Source organism: Hyla sarda, chromosome 3 (genome assembly GCF_029499605.1).
Source record: "Hyla sarda isolate aHylSar1 chromosome 3, aHylSar1.hap1, whole genome shotgun sequence".
Classification (NCBI taxonomy): Eukaryota; Metazoa; Chordata; class Amphibia; order Anura; family Hylidae; genus Hyla; species Hyla sarda.
The window spans coordinates 30,212,180-30,227,986 of record NC_079191.1 but is presented as its reverse complement, the minus strand read 5'-3'; positions in this window follow the sequence as shown (position 1 = coordinate 30,227,986).

The following is a 15,807-nucleotide window of genomic DNA, read 5'->3' as shown; positions in this document are numbered from 1 at the left end:
GAGGCTGCGGGCGGCAACGGAGATCAGCGCGGGAGGCGGGCGGCAGAAGAGGACGGCTCCCTGGATCCTACGGATGCCGATAAGTTGCCTAGCAACATCTGGAGGGCTACAGTCTGAGACTGTAGCCCTCCAGATGTTGCAAAACTACAACTCCCAGCATGCCCAGACAGCTGTTTGCTGTTTGGGCATGCTGGAATATGTAGTTTTGCAACAGCTGGAGGGCTGCAGTTTGAGACCACTATATAGTGGTCTCTAAACTGTATCCCTCCAGATATTGCAAAACTACAACTCCTAGCATGCTCAAACAGCTCTTTGCTGTCTGGACATGCTGGGATTTGTAGTTTTGCAACATCTGAAGGGTCACCGTTTGGAAATCACTGGGCAGTGGTCTATAAACTGTAGCCCTCCAGATGTTGCAAAACTGCAAATCCCAGCATGCTGAAACAGCAAACAGCTGTCTCACCATGCTGAAAGTTGTAGTTGCGTAACCTCCAGCTGTTGCATAACTCCCAGCATGCCCTTCGGCGATCAGTACATGCTGGGAGTTGTAGTTTTGCAACAGCTGGAGGCACACTGGTTGGAAAATATTGTTAGTTAACAGAACCTAACGGAAGGTTTTCCAACCAGTGTGCCTCCAACTGTTGCAAAAGTACAACTCCCAGCATGCACGGCATGTCAGTACATGCTGGGAGTTGTAGTTTTGCAACAGCTGGAGGCACACTGGTTGGAAAATACTGTTAGATAACAGAACTTAACTAAAGGTTTTCCAACCAGTGTGCCTCCAGCACGGGAGTTGTGGTTTTGAAATAGCTGGAGGTTTCCCCCCCCCCCCCCCCCCCATGTGAAAGTACAGGGTACATTCACATGGGCAGGTTTACAGTAAGTTTCCTGGTTCAAGTTTGGTCTGCGGCAAATTTTTCGCCGCAGCGCAAACTCCTAGCGGGAAACTCACCGTAACACGCCAGTGCGAATGTACCCGAAAAACACTACACTGCACTACACTACAACATAATAAAGAGTAAAACACTACATATACACCCCCTTACACTGCCCCCCCCCCCCCCCAATAAAATGAAAAACTTATTGTACGGCAGGGTTTCCAAAACGGAGCCTCCAGCTGTTGCAAAACAACAACTCCCAGCATTTCTGGACAGCCACTGACTGTCCAGGCATTCTAGGAGTTAAGCAACAGCTGAAGGCACCCTGTTTGGGAATCACTGGCGTAGAATACCCCTATGTCCACCCCTAAGCAATTCCTAATTTAGTCCTCAAATGCGCATGGCGCTCTCTCACTTCAGAGCCCTGTCGTATTTCAAGGAAACAGTTTAGGGCCACATATGGGGTATTTCCGTAATCGGGAGAAATTGCACTACAAATTTTGGGGGGCTTTTTCTCCTTTTACCCGTTATGAAAAGGAAAAGTTGGGGGTTACACCAGCCTGTTAGTGTAAAAAAAAAATTTACACTAACATGCTGGTGTTGCCCCATACTTTTTATTTTCACAAGCAGTAAAAGGAAAAGAAGCCCCCCAAAATTTGTAACGCAATTTCTCCTGAGTACGGAATTACCCCATATGTGGGCGTAAAACGCTCTGCGGGCGCACAACAAGGCTCAGGAGTGAGAGCGCACCATGTATATTTGAGGCCTAAATTCGTGATTTGCACAGGGGTGGCTGATTTTACAGTGGTTCTGACATAAACGAAAAAACATAAATACCCACATGTGACCCCATTTTGGAAACTACACCCCCCACGGAACGTAACAAGGGGTATAGTGAGCATTTACACCCCACAGGTGTTTGACAAATTTTCATTAAAGTTGGATGGGAAAATGAAAAAAAAAAATGTTTTCACTAAAATGCTGGTGTTACCCTAAATTTTTTATTTTCACAAGGGAAAATAGGAAAAAAGCCCCCCAAAATTTGTAATCCCATTTCCTCTGAGTAAGAACATACCCCATATGTGGATATAAAGTGCTCGGCGGGCGCACTACAATGCTCAGAAGAGAAGGAGCGCCATTGGGATTTTGAAGAGAAAATGTGTCCGAAATTGAAGGCCACATGAGTTTACAAAGCCCCCAAAGTGCCAGAACAATGGACCCCCCCACATGTGACCCCATTTTGGAAACTACACCCCTCGTGTAATGTAATAAGGGGTACAGTGAGAATTTACGCCCCACATGTGTCTGACAGATTTTTGGAACAGTGGTCCGTGAAAATGAAAAATTTTATTTTTCATTTAAACAGTCCACTGTTCCAAAGATCTGTTAAACGCCAGTGGGGTGTAAATACTCACTGCACCCCTTATTAAATTCTGTGAAGGGTGTAGTTTCCAAAATGGGGTCACATTTGGGGGGTCCAATGTTCTGGCACTGCAGGGGGCTTTGTAAATGCACATGGCCCCTGACTACCATTGCAAACAAATTTTCTTTCCAAAAGCTCAATGGCGCTCCTCCTCTTCTGAGCATTGTATTTCGCCCGCAGAGCATTTTATGTCCTAACATGGGGTATTTCCATACTCAGAAGAAATGGGGTTACAAATTTTGGGGGGCGTGCTCTCCCACAACCCTTTGTAAAAATGGTACATTTGGGGAAGAAACTGCACTTTAGGGAAAAAAAAATTTTTCATTCACACATCCGATTTTAACGAAAAGTCGTCAAACACCTGCGTGGTGTTAAGGCTCACTGGACCCCTTGTTACGTGCCTTGAGGGGTGTACTTTCCAAAATGGTATGCCATGTGGGGTTTTCTGCTGTTATGGCACCATAGGGGCTTCCTAAATGTGACATGCCCCCCAAAAACCATTTCAGCAAAATTCTCTCTCCAAAATCCCACTGTCGCTTCTTCCCTTCTGAGCCCTCTACTGCGCCCGCCGAACACTTGACATACACATATGAGGTATTTCCTTACTCGAGAGAAATTGGTTTACAAATTTTTGGAGGCTTTTTCTCCTATTACCACTTGTAAAAATTCAAAAACTGGGTCTACAAGAACATGCGGGTGTAAAAAATGAAGATTTTGAATTTTCTCCTTCACTTTGCTGCTATTCCTGTGAAACACCTAAAGGTTAACAAACTTACTGAATGTCATTTTGGATACTTTGAGGGGTGCAGTTTTTATAATTGGGTCATTTGTGGGGTATTTCTAATAGGAAGGCCCTTCAAATCCACTTCAAACCTGAACTGGTCCCTGAAAAATTTCGATTTTGAAAATTTTGTGAAAAATTGGAAAATTGCTGCTGAACTTTGAAGCCCTCTGATGTCTTCCAAAAGTAAAAACATGTCAACTTTATGATGCAAACATAAAGTAGACATATTGTATTTGTGAATCAATATATAATTTATTTGGAATGTCTATTTTTCTTACAAGCAGAGAGCTTCAAAGTTAGAAAAATGCAAAATTTTCAAATTTTTCATAAAATTTTAGAATTTTTCACCAAGAAATGATGCAAGTATCGACAAAAATTTACCACTACCATAAAGTAGAATATGTCACGAAAAAACAGTCTCGGAATCAAATTTATAAGTAAAAGCATCCCAGAGTTATTAATGCTTAAAGTGACAGTGGTCAGATTTGCAAAAAATGCTCCCGTCCTTAGGGTTATAATGGGCTCCTTCCCCAAGGGTTAAGGACCAGACCAATTTTATTTTTGCATTTTCGTTTTTTTCCTCCTCGCCTTCTAAAAATCTTAACTCTCTTATATTTCCATCCACAGACCCATATGATGGCTTGTTTTTTGCATCACCAATTGTACTTTCTAAATACATCACTTATTTACGATAAAATGTACGGTGCAACAAAACAAATATTATTTATGTGGGAAAATTTAAAAGAAAAACACAATTTAGGAAATTTTGGAAGGTTTTGTTTTCACACTGTACTCATTCCGGTAAAAATTACATGTTTTCTTTATTCTGTGGGTCAATACGATTAAAATGATATACACAATGGGGAGAGCAGGTATTGCATGCACCTTTCCAGCCTGATGCACCCAAACTTGAGTCCGGGATCCCCCGAGATCACCTATCCACGGTACTGCCGGTGCTCGCTTGAAACAGATTAGTCCAACAAATAATTTCAATAGATAGGAAAATAACAGGTGGCACTCCAGGCACTTGTGCAAATAAAACCGCTTCTTTATTGCTTGTCAGCAGGTCACAGCAAAGAGGAACACACCAACAGTGTCACGTTAACCAGAACGATTAAAATGATACCCATGTTATATGCTTTTCTATAATTGTACCGCTAAAAAAAACATCTCAAACCATTTTAACAAAATTAGTATGTTTGAAATTGCCCTATTTTGACCACCTATAACTTTCTAATTTTTCCGTATATGGGGCGATATGAGGGCTAATTTTTTGCGGAGTGAAATGTTTGGTCCGGTTGGCTCATTTTTGCACCGTATACGCTTTTACAACTGGACCTAAAACCGTGGTTGACCACAATTTTTGGTCCGGGGAAAAACCGCATACAGCGCAAAAATGAGCCGACCGGACGTTTCACTCCGGCCAGCTCATTGAAATGAATTACATACGGGAGCGCATACGGAAGCATACGGGAGTGCAAGGTTTTAGCTCCCCCCTGCCGTATGCGCTCCCATATGGAAAAAACATGATGTGAACCAGTAACTATCCACATGATGGGTGTGCCCAGTATGCAAACCCAGTGACCCCATTATGTCGATACAGTGGGGCAAAAAAGTATCTAGTCAGCCACCAATTGTTCAAGTTCTCCCACTTAAAAAGATGAGAGGCTGTAGTTTTCATCATAGCTATACCTCAACTCTGAGAGACATAATGAGAAAAAAAATCCATAAAACCACATTGTCTGATTTTTAAAGAACTTATTTGCAAATTAAGGTGGAAAATAAGTATTTGGTCACCTACAAACAAGCAAGATTTCTGGCTCTCACAGACCTGTCACTTCTTCTTTAACCCCTTCCCGCTATAGGGCGCATGCATACGTCCCAGCACCTGACACGTTCGCGCGCTGGGACATATGCCTAAGTCCTAGCGATCTCCAGCACTGCCGCGGGCAGTGCAGGAGATCGGCGGCAAGACCCGGCTGCCAATCACAGCCAGAGTCCCACCGCAGCTGCGGGAGCCGCGATCACGCCGGTCCCGGCAGTATTAACCCCATAGATGCCGTGATCAATCCTGATCAACGCATCTATGATGTTGACAGGGGGAGCGTGCTCCCCTTGTTCACCAACGGCAGCGCCACAATGCGATCGCAGGTCACCGTTGGTTGCTATGGCAGCAGGAGGTCAGATAATGACCTCCTTTCTGCCTGCTACGAAAGCCTGTGAGATCCAGCCACAGGGTGGATCGTACAGGCTGTACTTTGCGCAGCTGATCGGGTCATACTGTGCTGCAGTACAAATGTATTGCAGCATAGTATAACCTGTAAAAAGTGTAAAAAATATTATACAAAGTTCTTCAATAAAAGTATAAAAAAAATGCCCCTTTCCCAATAAAAGCCCTGTATCACCAAAAAAGATCAAAAACCCAAATCATGCACATAATAGGTATTGCCATGTCCGTAATGACGTGTACTATAAAATAATAATGTCAATTATCCCGCACGGTGAACGACATAAAAAAAAATTAAAAAAAACAACAACAAAAAAAGGGCAAAATTCACCAATTTTGGTGCAAATATCGGAAAAAAAAGATCAAAAGGTAGCACGTATAACAAAAATGATACCAATAAAAAGTACAGCTCATCCCACAAAAAATAGGCCCTTACTCAATGGCGTCGGACAAAAAATAAAAAATTATGGCTGTTGAAAAATGAATGGCAGAAAAAGAATTTTGCTCAGAATAGGAAAAAGAACATAGAAAGCTATATAAAATGGGTATCGCCATAATCGTACTGACCCACAGAATAAATATAACATCACTTTTAGTAAATTTCCACGTGTTTTTTTTCTGCCACTGCAGTTTTTCAGCCAAAGCCAGAAGTGTATTCAAAAGGAATGGGAAATATAAAGGAAGGAGTTACACTTCTCCTCCCTTATGGATCCACTTCTGACTTTATCTCAAAAACTGCAGTGGCAGTATTCCAAAAACTGCCAGAAAAAAAAAAAAAACAAGTGGAAACTTAGCCTTACCGCACAGTGTAAAAAAATGACAGAAATTTTCCAGTTTTTCACAATATTTTTGAGTTTTTCCCCAAAAATGCTGCATGTGTCAACAAAAATGCACCACTTATACAAAAGTGCAATATGTCACGAAAAAACTATCTCAGAATCGCTCCACTCAGAAAAAGCATTTTAAAGTTATTACCATTTAAAGACATACATGTGAATTTTTTTTAAAAAGAGCCTGGCCATTAAAGGGGTACTCTGGCCCTGAGACATCTTATCCCCTATTCAAAGTATAGGGGATAAGATGTCTCACCGTGGGGGTCCGCCCCCTCCCATAGACTTGCATAGCGAGGCGGAGTCGTGATGTCACAATACTCCGGCCCCGTGGTCGCCACCCGGCTGTTTGTGAGCTGGCACTGCAGCGTGCAGCTCAAACAGGTGGGTGGCGAATACAAGATTGCAGAGGTCCCCAGTGGTGGGATAAGATGTCTCAGGGCCGCAGTACCCCTTTAAGGTAAAAAATGGGCCCGTCCTTAAGGGGTCAAGAGTCTCCTCTGTCCTCCACTCGTTACCTGTAATAATGGCACCTGTTTGAACTTGTTAACAGTATAAAAGACACCTGTTCACAACCTCAGTCACACAACAATGGAATGTTCTGTCTTGGTTAATGTTCAGACACGTTCAAAAGCAAAGGACACATACACTATTTTGAATGCAACAAATCTTCTCTCTTTATAAACAATTAATTCAAATACAAGAATCGAAAAATATAGAATCACCCAGTCAATGAGAATATACTGGGCTTTGAACACCCAGTCACTATGCTAAACACCCAGATACCCCCTGCCCTAGATTACACTGATTATGTTCAGACATGGCCATTACATTTAGGTTGTGTCTGAACAGTTCTATGTTTCCTGGCTAGGGACTAGTTAAAGCTTTTATCCTTTCACCCAATGGCTGTGCGGGTGTGTCTAGATATCTCCAGCTCAGTCTAAGGTCTGGGCTAGTGATTGATATGCTGCTATGAAGATTGTTCGTGCAACACTCTTTGTCTGTTTGTGCTTTAATGCTACTATTTATGCCTTAGCATGCACTTTGTATTTAACTTTGATATGTTCTGGGTTTTTAGCCATGGTTATTTAGCATGCTCATAGTAGATTTTAATTTGTGTTTAATTTGTTTTTTAGGATTAGTATGCCTTTCTGTTAAGTAGCTGTTCACACTTTGTGTTTTCTTGTATCTGCTTTATGAGTTTTTGTAACAAGACATCCCTGTTACCTTTTCATGGCACTCTGGGGAATTGAGAATTAGTACAAGATATCTCTGTGCTCCATGATGGACTTTGGGAGATTGAGTTCTAGTATCAAGACATTCCCATGTTACTGGAGGTTTTCTGGGGGATTGAGTTTTTATTCCTGTTTGTTCCTGGAGTCAATGCTGACTCATCCATTTCCCAGTCTTGGGTTCTGGACCTAATCTGTTTGTTAGTTATCTATGTCCAGTGTGAACAGTGTTCTATAGTTATATCCTGTTTGGTTGATCTGATCTGTAGAGTTTGTTAGTACATGCACTGATCATAGACTGCATGATGACTGAATTAGTTTCCTCTGTGCTCTACCATTGGTCTATAGTGTCCTCTGAACTTTATTTGTTTATGTAAGTAATCTGTGTAAGTAATCTATAGTTTTTTTTATGTGCCTGTAATGTTTCTGGCTCGTGACCGACTGTGTATTATTATTATTATTATGTGTTTTTACGCCACTGCACTATATCGCAGGGAGAGACCGGCAACCAGTTGTCGATCCATTGGTTAGGATAGATGGTAAAGTAGGCAGGGAGAGTGTTTTTAGGGTCAGTTTATGGCTCACTCTCCCTGTCTCCCCCAGTCGGTCCTGACATCCAAACTGCACTATGGCCAAGACCAAAGAGCTGACGAAGGACACCAGAAACTAAATTGTAGACCTGCGCCATGCTGGGAAAACTGAATCTGCAATAGGCAAGCAGCTTGGTTTTAAGAAATCAACTGTGGGAGCAATAATTAGAAAATGGAACACATACAAAACCACTGATAATCTCCCTGGATCTGGGGCTCCCTGCAAGATCTCACGCCATGATGTCAAAATGATCACAAGAACGGTGAGCAAGAAAACCAGAACCTAGTGAATGACCTGCAGAAAGCTGGGACCAAAGTAACAAAGGCTACCATCAGTAACACATACCCCGCCAGGTACTCAAATCATGCAGTGCAAGACGTGTCCCCCTGCTTAAGCCAGTACATGTCCTGGCCCATCTGAAGTTTGCTAGAGAGCATTTGGATGATCCAGAAGAGTATTGGGAGAATGTCATATGGTCAGATGAAACCAAAGTAGAACTTTTTGGTAAAAACTCAACTCATCGTGTTTGGAGGAGAAAGAATGCTGAGTTGCATCCAAAGAACACCATTCCTACAGTGAAGCATGGGGATGGAAACATCATGAATTGGGGCTATTTTTCTGCTAAGGGACCAGGAAGACTGATTTGTGTAAAGGAAACATTGAATGGGGCCATGTATAGTGAGATTTTGAGCGAACACCTCCATCCCTCAACAAGGGCATTGAAGATGAAACATGGCTGGGTCTTTCAGAATGACAATGATTTCAAACACACCGCCCGGGCAACAAAGGAGTGGCTTTGTAAGAAGCATTTCAAGGTCCTTGGGTGGCCTAGCCAGTCTCCAGATCTCAACCCCATAGAAAACCTTTGGAGGGAGTTTAAAGTCTGTGTTGCCCAGCGACAGCCCCAAAACATCACTGAACTAGAGGAAATCTGCATGGAGGAATAGGCCAAAATACCAGCAACAGAGTGTAAAAACCTTGTGAAGACTTACAGAAAATGTTTGACCTCTGTCATTGCCAATAAAGGGTATATAACAAAGTATTGAGATGAACTTTTGTTATTGACCAAATACTTATTTTCCACCATAATTTCAAATAAATTCTTTAAAAATCAGACAATGTGATTTTATGGATTTTTTTCTCATTATGTCTGTCATAGTTGAGGTATACCTATGATGAAAATTACAGGCCTCTCTCATCTTTTTAAGTAGGAGAACCTGCACAATTGTGCGCTTATTAAATACTTTTCTGCCCCACTGTAGGTCCCCTCTGTAGGTAGACAGAAAAGAAAAAAAATCAATCAAGAAACTCTCCTCCTCTCTGGTACCACTCTGACATGTAGAGAATATGAGAACAGCCCTACATGGTGATATATAACCAAGACGGTAATGGAGACAACAGAGAAGCTCCTTACCACCAATTGTTGTATAAAACCATACACAACAAGGGGAATCACATGTCTTGATATATAAGTGGATCCTAGTTGCAACCTTCCTACTCGTACAATGGATACAATCATCAAAACACTTCACATGAAGCTGGTAGGATTCAAAGGGCGCTACACAGGATATCCAAAGGTGTCAGTAAAAAAAGATTTTAATGCACCAACATGTAACGTGTTTCACTGCACATGGGCAACTGTGCTCCCTTCCATGCAATAGACCAGTGTTTTCTGACCAGGGTGCCTCCAGCTGTGGATCTCCTGTGTAGTGCCCTTTGAATCATACCAGCTTAATATGAAGTGTTTCTAACCACTCTGACAGGTTCTTCTTCCTCCCCCCTGTCGCGGGCTGCGTGATGAGTGATGTACAGAACACAGAAATCCTGTCCAGCTCCTGGTCTTTTGCAGGTAGCAGGACTAAAACGGCTTGCCCCCTACAGAAGTAAATGATGGGGCAGGGAGCCAATGGCTAGTACAGTGATCCCCCGACTTATGATGGCCCTGACATGTGATCATTTCAACATATGATGGCCTCTCAGAGCCCATCGTATGTTGAAGGCAGCCTCGACATATGATGCTGCTGTGTGTTGGGGCCATCGTACAAACAGCTATCTGACAGCGCTGACAACTTCAGCAACTGACAGATAGTTGTTTAATGTGCCCCGTGTGCCCCGTTCTGCCTCCTGTTACTCACATGCTGTCCTGCTAACTCACGCAGGCTTCCACTGTGAGCTCTGTGTAAGCCCCCCCCCAGTGCAGCCATCTTGCTGCAGGCATCCAATGAGCTGCTCCCCTTCCTTTCCTATAGAGCTGTAGTCGGCAGGATCGTAATGGAGGACATTCTGTCTCCCCTGAAGGTATTTAAAGAACTGTACAGTACTGTATGCAATGTCACACATCACATACAATACATATACACACACAATACACCCCATACATCAATGTTTCCCTATCAGTGTGCCTCCAGCTGTTGCAAAACTATAACTCCCAGCATGCCCAGACAGTCAATGGCTGTACATGCATGCTGGGAGTTGTAGTTGTGCAACAGCTGGCGGCACCCTGGTTTGTTAAACACTCCCCATACACTCCCCATACAATGGTCATCCCAGAACCAATTGGCAGTTTCCCATAGAGATATGTATTCAAAATACAATGGTTCCGAGGCCCCAGAACCAATTACTATTTTTACATAGACATATGTACTCGACATATGATGGTTTCAACATATGATGGTTCTCCTGGAACCAATTAATATCATATGTTGAGGGACCACTGTACTAGTACTGGTGAGTGCCAGCATTTGCTACCCCACAATCAGGTAGGCAGTGAGGCCCTATGTATATGCTTTCCTTTTCCTTACGCTTTGTCCCAGTCGAGAGTAAAAGTTACATAAATGCGGTTCGGGGCCAAGTTAAGGGCATAATAAGAACGTCACATTCTTGTATTTCTCTTTTTCTGCAGTAAACAAGGCATGCTTCTTTCTCTATGAAGCTAATGCTTAGTATGAAGAAAGTCAACAATGATAACTTTTTAATTAAAGATCTCTATCAAGCCCTATAGGCATTTCTTCAGAACACATTAAGCCCTTTCGTTATTGGCTTCTGGCCTCCAAAAACTCCAGTTCCATTAGCAGCTGTCACCAGAAAAGACAACAAGACATAATTAATTAATTCATTTTATGCCGATAAATAGTGAAGCAAAATTGAGGTACGGCACAGAAGTCTTCAATCCAGGTCAAAGGTACAGTGTATATACAAACCTATTATATATTCTAATATTATGTGTATACATTGGGAGGAATCATCTAGCTAGATAAATATTTATTCTAGATTTTAATATTATTCTTATTATTAATGATCATGATGACAATGATTATTATTATATTTTGTTTTTGAACATTAATATTATTATTATTATTATTATTATTATGTAAAAAATCCTTGATTTCCAGAGGTTCTGTATTGCATAAAAAAAAAGATAGAATAAGGAACAAATCCAATTATATATAATAAGGTTTTTCCTGTTTTTTTTTTTTTTTTTTTTTTTTTAAGCTTATCAATGAATCTATGGGGGCAAAAGAGTTGTATGGGCAATGTAACAGCACATGTTGGAATGTTGGGCTTCTTATTCACTATCACTACTATCTTATGTACAGAAGTGACTATATTGTAGACAACAGTAGCTGAAGTTTTCAACATAAATAAAAGGTATACAAAAAAAATACTCTATGGTCATACATCTGGCCATTATGTTAGCATTTTAGATGTATACATTGGGAGCATTTCTATAAGATGTACACTCAATATACTGTATATACTCGAGTATAAGCCGACTCGAATATAAGCCAAGGCCCCTAATTTCACCCCAAAAAACCAGGAAAAGTTATTGACTCGACTATAAGCCTAGGGTGGGAAATACATCATCCCCCCATGTCATCATCCAGACCTCCGTCATCATCCAGAACCTCGTCATCACCCCCCCCCCCCCCCTTTCATCATCACCGCCTGTCAATCCCTTCATCAGTGGTCTTCAACCTGCGGTCCTCCTGATGTTGCAAAACTACAACTCCTAGCATGCAAAACTACAACTCCTAGGAGGTTGAAGACCACTGTGGCCTTCGTCATCATCCCCCCCCCCTTCATCATCACCACCAGTCAATCCCTTCATCAGTGGTCTTCAACCTGCGGACCTCCAGATGTTGCAAAACTACAACTCCCAGCATGCCCGGACAGCCGTTGGCTGTCCGGGCATGCTGGGACTTGTAGTTTTGCAACATCTGGAGGTCCACAGGTTGAAGACCACTGAGAAGGGATTGACAGGTGGAGAGTTCACTCGAGTATAAGCTGAGGGGGGGGGGGGCGTTTTTAGCACGAAATATCGTGCTGAAAAACTCGGCTTATACTCGAGTATATATATGGTAGTACCCGAAAGTGTTGTGAACTAAACCTAATATACACACCCTGTCATGGTCTCGCTTATCCACGCACATCAAGAAGTAGTGTTTCTTCTGTAGGAAGTCCGAGCATGCTGGGAGTTGTAGATTTGAAACCTCTGGAGGTCCGCAGGTTGAAGACCACTGCGGCCTTCGTCATTATCCCCCACCCCCCCCCCCCTTCATCATAACCGCCTGTCAATCCCTTCATCAGTGGTCTTCAACCTGCGGACCTCCAGAGGTTTCAAAACTACAACTCCCAGCATGCCCGGACAGCCGTTGGCTGTCCGGGCATGCTGGGAGTTGTAGTTTTGCAACATCTGGAGGTCCACAGGTTGAAGACCACTGAGAAGGGATTGACAGGCGGAGAGTTCACTCGAGTATAAGCTGAGGGGGGCGTTTTTAGCACGAAATATCGTGCTGAAAAACTCGGCTTATACTCGAGTATATACGGTAGTACCCGAAAGTGTTGTGAACTAAGCCTAATATACACACCCTGCCAGGCTCTCGCTTCTCCATGCACATCAAGAAGTAGTGTTTCTTCTCTAGGATATTCATGTTTATATTCCTGTTAGTCACGGAAGCTTCTACTGAATTCTGTTTACATGCAAATAGTAAGGGTAACACGTAGCTCCCTAAGGCCAGGTTCACACATGGCAGACGAATTGTGCTTCTGGATGACATGTTCATTGACTTTAAAGGGGTACTCCGGTGAAAACCTTTTTTTCTTTTAAATCAACTGGTGGCAGAAAGTTAAACATATTTGTAAATGACTTCTATTAAAAAATCTTAATCCTTCCAGTACTTATTAGCTGCTGAATGCTACAGAGGAAATTCCTTTCTTTTTGGAACACTGATGACATCACGAGCACAGTGCTCTCTGCTGACATCTCTGTCCATTTTAGCAACCATGCATAGCAGATGTATGCTAAGGGCAGCATGGTGGCTCAGTGGTTAGCACTTGGGTTCAAATCCCACTAAGGACAACAATAAATTAAGCGTTATTATTATTATTATAATAACGTCAGCAGAGAGAACTGTGCTCGTGATGTCATCAGAGAGCATTCCAAAAAGAAAATAATTTCCTCTATAGTATTGAGCAGCTAATAAGTACAGGAAGGATTAAGATTTTTTAATAGAAGTAATTTACAAATATGTTTAACTTTCTGCCACCAGTTGATTTAAAAGAAAAAAGGTTTTCACCGGAGTACCCCTTTAATTAAAATGTAAACAAGCTGCAACACTGAAACAATTATTAGAATACTCCCGTTACCTACCCATCCGGTTGAGTGCACTGAATAGGATCGGTAGGTAATTGCCTAAGAAAGTACACGGACTAAAGGGGTACTCCGGAGGAAATTTTTATTTTTATTTTTTAAATCAACTAGTGCCGGAAAGTTAAACAGATTTGTAAATGACTTCTATTAAAAAATCTTAATCCTTCCAGTTTTTATCAGCTGCTGTATGCTCCAGAGTAAGTTTTTTTCTTTTAGAATTTCTTTTCTGTCTGACCACAGTGCTCTCTGCTGACACCTCTGTCCATATAAGGAACTGTCCAGAGCAGGATAGGTTTGCTATGGGGATTTTCTCCTGCTCTGGACAGTTCCTGACATGGGCAGAGGTGTCAGCAGAGAGCACTGTGGTCAGACAGAAAAGAAATTCAAAAAGTAAAGAACTTCCTCTGGAGCTGGAAGGATTAAGATTTTTTTTATTAGAAGTAATTTAAGTTGATTTAAATAAAGAACGTTTCCCAGCAGAGTACCCCTTTAAGTCCCCCTGTATAACTAGTAGATATGCTGATCCCATTAGGATAGCAGCAGTATACAGATAGAGATGGAGTTGAGGTATATAACTACTATATACCCTGATCCCATAGAGACAACAGCAGCACAGCAGCAGTTTACAGATAGAACTGGAGGGGAAGTATATAGCTACTATATATGCTGATCCCATAGGGATATCACCCAAAAAAAAAGCAAAGCAGAAAACAGATGGCGCACCAAGAAATCAACAATCCATTAACTGTTTATTATACAAACTGCCACATAAATTCAAAACCACTTAAAAAGAAGGTCCATACAACTGACCCCCTTGAGCCATGGAGAAGGACCCCAGAACTAATCTGGGACTCGTCCCCAGAGCAGGGACACCCGTATGTATACACAAAAATAAAGTGCAGTCTAATCTCCAAGATAATCAGCCGCACACAAATAAAGTGCAGTATATAACGAGTAGAAAAAGACCGACAAGATCATGTACATAGTATTAAAATATCAACACTGAACTGCATTACTATACATGAAGATAGATCCTGAGTCACAGACAATGTATACAGAGCTGCACGATTGTAACTAGTCAAGTACATCAAGGGAAATTAGATTGTCAAAAGAGTAGGTAAATATACATCACATGGTCATGAAAGGAGCGGGTGTCCCCCAAAAAAAACCTTGGTCCCCACGCGTTTCATCACTCTGGGTGACTTCCTCAGGGGCTGATTGTTATTTGTGTGGGGCTGATTGTCTTGGAGATTAGACTGCACTTTATTTTTGTGTATACATACGGGTGTCCCTGCTCTGGGGAGGGGTCCCAGACTAGTTCTGGGGTCCTTCTCCATGGCTCAAGGGGGTCAGTTGTATGGACCTTCTTTTTAAGTGGTTTTAAATGTATGTGGCAGTTTGTATAATAAAAATGTCATATTTTGTTGATTTCTTGGAGTGCCATCTGTTTTCTGCTTTGCTTTTTTTTGGATGATAATTCAATTTAAGGCATAGATGGCACCCAGCCTTACCATTTGTGGTTGAGCCCATTGTTCTATAGTAGATCCCATAGGGATAGCAGCAGTATACAGATAGAGATGCAGAGGTGTATAACTACTATAAATCCTGATCCTCTAGAGACAACAGCAGCAGTATACAGACATAAATAGGTAGGCAGTTATGCCCTAGGTATATGCTTACCTTTGCATTCCTGTCATCCCAGTCCAGAGTAATAGTTACATAAATGTAGTTTGGGGGCCATGTTGAGGGCATAATAAGAATGTCACATTTTTATATTGATGTTTTGCTGCAGTAAACAAGGCATGCTTCTTTTTAGATGAAGCTAATGCTTAGTATGAAGAGAGTCAACAATGGTAACTTTTTAATGAAAGATCTCTATCAAGCCCTATAGGCATTTCTTCAGAACACATTAAAGGGGTTGTCCAGGAAAAAGTCTATATATTTATATACATATATATATATATATATATATATATATATATATATATATATATATATATATATGTCGACTGGCTCCAGAAAGTTAAACCAATTTGTAAATTACTTCTATTAAAAAATCTTAATCCTTTCAGTACTTATGAGCTGCTGAAGTTGAGTTGTTCTTTTCTGTCTAAGTGCTCTCTGATGACACCTGTCTCGTGAACTGTCCAGAGTAGAAGCAAATCCCCATAGCAAACCTCTTCTACTCTGTG